Raw genomic sequence first — 6,166 nt, 5'->3', positions numbered from 1 at the left:
AGCAGAGCAGTCTCTCTGATATGCTACTGTGCCATTGTGCTGGCCACTTTGAAGAGAGTTTTCTATTGCTCCAACAGAGTGATCATTTTTGTGCCTCATTATTTCAAACCCTTTCCACTTCATTATAAAAACACCATTTGCTAGAGCTAAGGTAAGAAGCACAATAGCATTTCAAGGCAGCATGAATTAATCAATACAGCCTGTACAGCTGAGAAGTACAGTGTCATTCTTACTGGAAGGTCTAGGTTTCATTTCAAGCTGTTCTCCATCCTTCTAATTAAATACTTTATAACTCATCTTCTACAAAAAGCCTCAGCTCTCAGGTATGAAAACAAATATCTCTGTTAAGAAACAGATATGAATATAACTAAAGTAGAAACAAAATAACCCATCTGTAGGGACAAAAAAGAGAAAAATTGAGTCAAACATGTTAGTCCCTACTCCATATAGAATAGTTAGGCTTGACCCATATAGACCTGCTATTTTATAGTGTTCTCAAGCCTCAGGGTCACTGGTTTGATCCAGCAAGAAGAAAGCAGCAAGGGCCAGGAGAGCTTTCCTACCCATCTTTTTCACTGCCTAACACCTAATTTCATTGTCAAAGAGCACAGTCAGCTTGCAGCCTGGCATTCACTAGAACTCAGAAAGACAGGTTTTTATTTCTAGGGCCATATTGAACCAGGAAACTGTCAGGGGTTAAGGCTCATGGTGCTATTTCAGCTTCACTGAGTGACCCATGTGGGCTCTACATTCAGCATTCAGTCCATTAGCTGTACTTAGAAAAATTTCACTTTGCTCTTGAAATAGGCTACTGTGCTCCATTGTGTATTGTGAGTGGAGATAATTTCCACCACCCACCCAGCACAAACCAGACCAGTGGGGGCCAGAAGAGCTCTGGGTTAATTGCTGTAGGAGCAGCCTACCAAACTCCTGTACAGCCCCACCAGCACAGTCATCCTTTGTCATTCACAGTGTCTCTCAGTCTCTCAAGTTAAGAGAAATATCAGCAAGAAAGTCAGCCCTGGTCCTTTCTATTTCAAGACATTGTTTTAAGATGCAGAAGAAGCCAGGCTCAGGAACTGTGGTCAAATACTAGATCTTTCTAATTTCTTGACTAGGAAATGGGAGGAGTAGCACCAGTCCTTAAGAGCAGGAGTTCATCCCTTCCTGCAGTACAGCAGTACTGTCATCTTCTCCTTCAGAAGGCACAGAGGCACTAACTAGGAGTGAGCACTCACCTATTTGTGCCTTACCATGCTGAGGTGGATCCAGCATATGCTTTTACCTCCACTGATCATACAGAAAAAAGCAGAAAAATGGGAAAACATAAATTCCCCTGTTACTCCCAAATCTTTTATCTATTCTGCAGTCAAGCTCTAAAGCAAAGACTTTAAAGCAATAGCCAGTTTGTTCATTAACAAAAGGTCTCACCCAAGTTGCTTTTGTTCAGCTGTGCCATGTATAGATCTGCTTTGAAATCTTGTGGAAGGCATGGCAGAGCTGACAGAGATAGAATAAATGCCTTGAATAAGGAAATGTGCAATTTTTTTAATTTACTCTGTGGGAACCCTCCTCACAGACCAAGACTAATACTGTGCCAAGAGCCTTATACATACAACACTGCAGTTCATTCTGTATCATGCTGCTAGTGTTCCACTGTAAATTAATGTATGGGATTTTATCACCAGTCTTTCAACTGCAGATCTCAAGCAGAACAAAACAGCTTACATCATCTCTTACTGATAAGAGTTTAGATGTCTGCTTGAAAGGCAACTGGAGTTAAAATATGACAGGCAGCAGATGAACCTTAACCAAGAATGAAGCTTTCAGACAGTTCTTTCTCTCCCAAAACAGTCAGCTCCTCTGGTGTCTGCTTTCCCTTTATGTTATAAAGGCTTGTAATGGGGTAACAGAGTAACAGCCCTTGGGGGTGGTTCACAACAGAAATGGAGCTGAGTGCAGCCTTAGGCAAGGGGAGCACTCTTTTGACTGAGGTGAAGCTGGCTGGCTGTTATTTACTCTCTATCTTATGAAGATATTTGCTTAGAAACAAATGCAATCAAGACAACAGTCCACTGACCCCATGGCAGATAGAAAGCAACTCAACTTTAGTGACAGTGTCCCAGAAAAGTTTCATTTTGTTCAGTTATTAATTCTATCAAAAAAAAAAGATTCAGTAGAAACTTGCCTCCAGAAAGTTAATCTTGAAGGAAGATGTGCTGGTTTTGCCTGGGGTAGAGTTCATTTTCTTCACAGTGGCTGGTATAGGACTGTTTTGGATTTGCTGAACACAGGGCTGATAATATAGAGATGCTCTTGCTATTGCCAAGCAGGGCTTGCACAGAGCCTTTTCTGCTTTCCATACTGCTGCACTGGTGAGGACATTCCTCCAGTCTTGACTCTGAGTACTCATCAACCCAGCCTGAGCACAACATTCTGGAGAAATGTAAATGCATGGAATAGAGCTCAGCATGCAAAGGCTCTTTGCAAGACTGCCCCACCTTGCAGCATGGACACAAGTACCCTGTCTTGGGTTAGCTGGGTCAGTTCCTTCAGCCTGGTAAGGGTCAGAGAACACAGTGACATCTCCCACCATGCTGGGCTGACCATGTGCACACACAGCCCTGACACCTCCTAAGCAAATGTGCTTTGTTCTGCAGGTGCAGAACAGCAGTTTCTTCAGCTGAGAAAAATGTGCTGGGTTTGCTGTAGAGCTGAGGAAGTGCAGACAGGTGCAAATCCTCTGGATGCCTGCCAGCACACAGAATGGTGACCACAAATGCACAGCCCTGTCCTCCCACAGCAGAGGTGGCAGGGTGACACCACAAAGGCAGAGAACCAGGGGCAGGCTGGTACCAGCACAGCACACTTGTTCTGAGCTCACAGAGGGAGAGTCTAAGCCACAACAGGCTTCCATGTGACAGTCTGAGCAGCCCTGCCCTAAAAATGGGAAGCACCTATGTAGCACATTATTCAACAGGCACACACCAGGCAAGACATCTATCCTGCAGCAATGCTCTTCCTGATGCTAGACAACATCAGAGCTACTCAGGTGAAATCCAGTTTTAACCCTTTTGCAGAGTGAGCTTACATAAGTTCAAAAGGGAGTTCTCTATCGTTACAAACTTCATCTCCTGAGACACGGCCGGGTGAGTTAATCAAAAGAGGTATGGTTACTAAAGCACAGAAGAAACTGGTATATTGGGACTATTGGTTTTCTAACCACAGCTTTGATTCACCTATTTTTCTCAAGCCTGTCTCATCTGTCAAGCTTTCTGAAGTGGTACCAATTCAATGCCAAGCTGAGCTATCAACTTGCCACTATTCCTCTTTCACTTCATGTAGCACTCAAGCCTCTACACTAAAAACACTGGCACTGCATGGAAAGAATATATAGTTTAAGCTTAATGCTTAAGAGTAATTTATGTTTACAGACATTTTTGTTCCTTGGAATTACTCTTCCTCTGGGTTTTGGATTTGTTGGGGTTTATTTGTTGGTTTTTTTTGTTTGCTTGGTTGGTTGGTTGGTTGGGTTTTTTTGTGGCATAAATCTGAACAAATTATTTCCCTTACAATTTTAGAATACTTACTCTCTCAGATACTAAGAGCAGAGAAAGATAATCAAAAGCAATCTAATTACCTTACCATATCCTAATGAACTACCATTTGTCAGCTGAACCAGGGTTACTATTACCTTGAATGTAGCAGGAAAACATCAGAAAGGCTTGAGGATGGTGATTAAAGGCAGTATGTGTAATTCTGCATTTGCAGTAGGCACTCTCAGCCACTTGCCTTCAAATCTCCATCAATTGCAATCTCTTGTCCTTACTCTGCATTTTCATTTCAGCCTTTTCCAACTCTCCCAACACTTGCTACTCCAGCCAGTTCCTGCTAAATTCCCCACTGGCCTCTGAGTTCTGAACAGAGATGAGTTCCTGAGCAATAGAGGTTTCTGTACCACCAGCACTGGAAAGTGAAGAGGCTTGCCTGGTGTCCTTGGAAGCCAGAGGGCATCTCTATCCTCAGATCTGCCAGAAACATTTTGACATTTCTTATGCCTCTTTTTCTTTACATCTGGATTGATAATAACTTTGCAAAACAGTCTGAGGTCCTTGGTAAGGGAATAAGATGAGATGCCTAAATGTGATACCTTAGATGACTGCAGCATATATATATTTGAAAGCTTGGCTATTAAAAGAAAAAAAAAAAAATCATCCCTTCCTGTGCAATAAGGGCTAAAGGATTCAAAAGAAACAGTAATCTTAGACATTTTGAATGCAATATTAGTTTGGATATAGGAGTTGAATCCACACAGCATATTAATGATTCCCAACAAGGAAACAATTTTAGGAGCTATTCATTTAAGCAATAGTTTCATTCTATCTGAATGCTGGAAGCAACAAAGGCTCCTAAACATCCAGTAGAATGGATGAGGAAATGACATAGTATGAAAATCAGAGAATAGAAGACAGATGTCAGAGTTAGAAAGAACAGAAAGTAGCATTTTTATTTTTCCTGTTCCAGTTTTCTCTGCATGAAGGTGCACACACAGAGCCTGCTTAGGTTTTCAGCACAGTATCCAAAGATAGGGGCTTGTGTTGCCCCCAGAAGTACACAAGCTGAAAGAGGGGGGTGTTTCCAATACAAATGGTCAGAGGACTAAAGGATTATGTGTCTAAAACAGGGAAGGGTTGGTTGATCCCCAAAAGGCAGCTGGACTTGCCTCATAATTTGCTAGTGTTTTGAAACTAATATAATAGAAAAGTTTGGGGGTGTTTCTGTATCATATTAATTGGTGCTGGATCAAACCCAGGATGGACAGTATTCTCTACTGACACAAAGGGCAACAATGACCTGGAACCCTTTCATCAGACTAACACACCAATTATATCAGGACTGAACAGAGACTGAGGTTTTGTCCCGGCTCCTGTTATCCAGCATTTGAATAAACTTAAATACTGCAGTATCTTCCAAAAAAGCCTAGGCTGTTACAGGTGGGAATGATCACTTCTCTCTCTCCAGGAGAATGTGTGCAGATTGCTGGGCAGCTATGAAGGAAATGCATCCCAGAACTGCAAAATGAGTGAAATGCTTTAGTTTGTTCTGTTCACTGTTGAACCATCTTATTTGGCCTCATATAGAGATAGGTATTCTACTACTGCTCTTTAAGGAATTTATATTTACAATTTTTCTTAAAAAATAACAGTAAGAAAACTTGAATATCCCAAAGTTCTAAAGCATTCAGGAAGCCTACATTGTACCTGGCACTGTTCTCTCAATGCAGCAGTATCAGTGCTTTTTGTCTACCCTCTACCCTGTCCCATCAGATGTGTTGTGTGTACTCACCTAAGCTGTACTGTCAACACCAGTTGGTCACCTTAGATACTTTTCTTGTTCAAGCAACTCTGCAGCAGCAATACCTTCCTCAACATTATTTCAGCCTTGCTACCAACTACACAGACTAAACAGATCAGCATTCAATTTCCCCTTAGTCTGTAGAAATGGGTTTATTCTAAGAGAATGCTAGGGGTTTATGATAAACTGGATTAAAACCATTGCTCGTCTTGTGGAAAATTCTGTCTACATTCAGCCAAGTTATAAGGTAGGATGTGCATGTGTCATACACAAGAGCCTAATAATTCACTTACAATGTCTTTAATGCTGTCATTGCAAAAAAAGAAAAAAATAATCAGAGCAACAGAAGTCTGGTGTTTTAACATTGCCTGAAAACTGACAAAAAGCCCTACCCACAGCCCCTGAAAAGGCTTTCCTTCATGAGCTGCAAAACTTTTCACTTTTCTTTAAAGTTAAAAGAGCTTTCTGCTGTGCCACTTTTATGTCCTGTTTTCCACCATCTGTGTTCTGCCCACTCCATCTGAGGGTTCTCCCTGATTCTATTCTCCAGATCTGGGTCCCCTTTGAACAGCCTTTCTGTTCAAGCAGTTGGGGCAGAATAAAAACATTCCCCTCTTCTCATCTCATCTCTTGCCATTCCCCATCAGCAATGCTTCCCTCTCTGCCCAGAAAACTGCCAGTGTGGAGCACCCCTGTGTGTTGGGGAAGAACTGCTCTGGGAGGCACATCCTGGACCTTGGGTAGGGGAGAGACACCAGGAGAACCAGGCTCCCTTGAGCAGCTCCACACACCTGCCTCCAGTACCAGGCAG

The sequence above is a fragment of the Erithacus rubecula genome (assembly GCF_903797595.1).
Source record: "Erithacus rubecula genome assembly, chromosome: 15".
Classification (NCBI taxonomy): domain Eukaryota; kingdom Metazoa; phylum Chordata; class Aves; order Passeriformes; family Muscicapidae; genus Erithacus; species Erithacus rubecula.
This window is presented reverse-complemented; position numbering follows the sequence as displayed.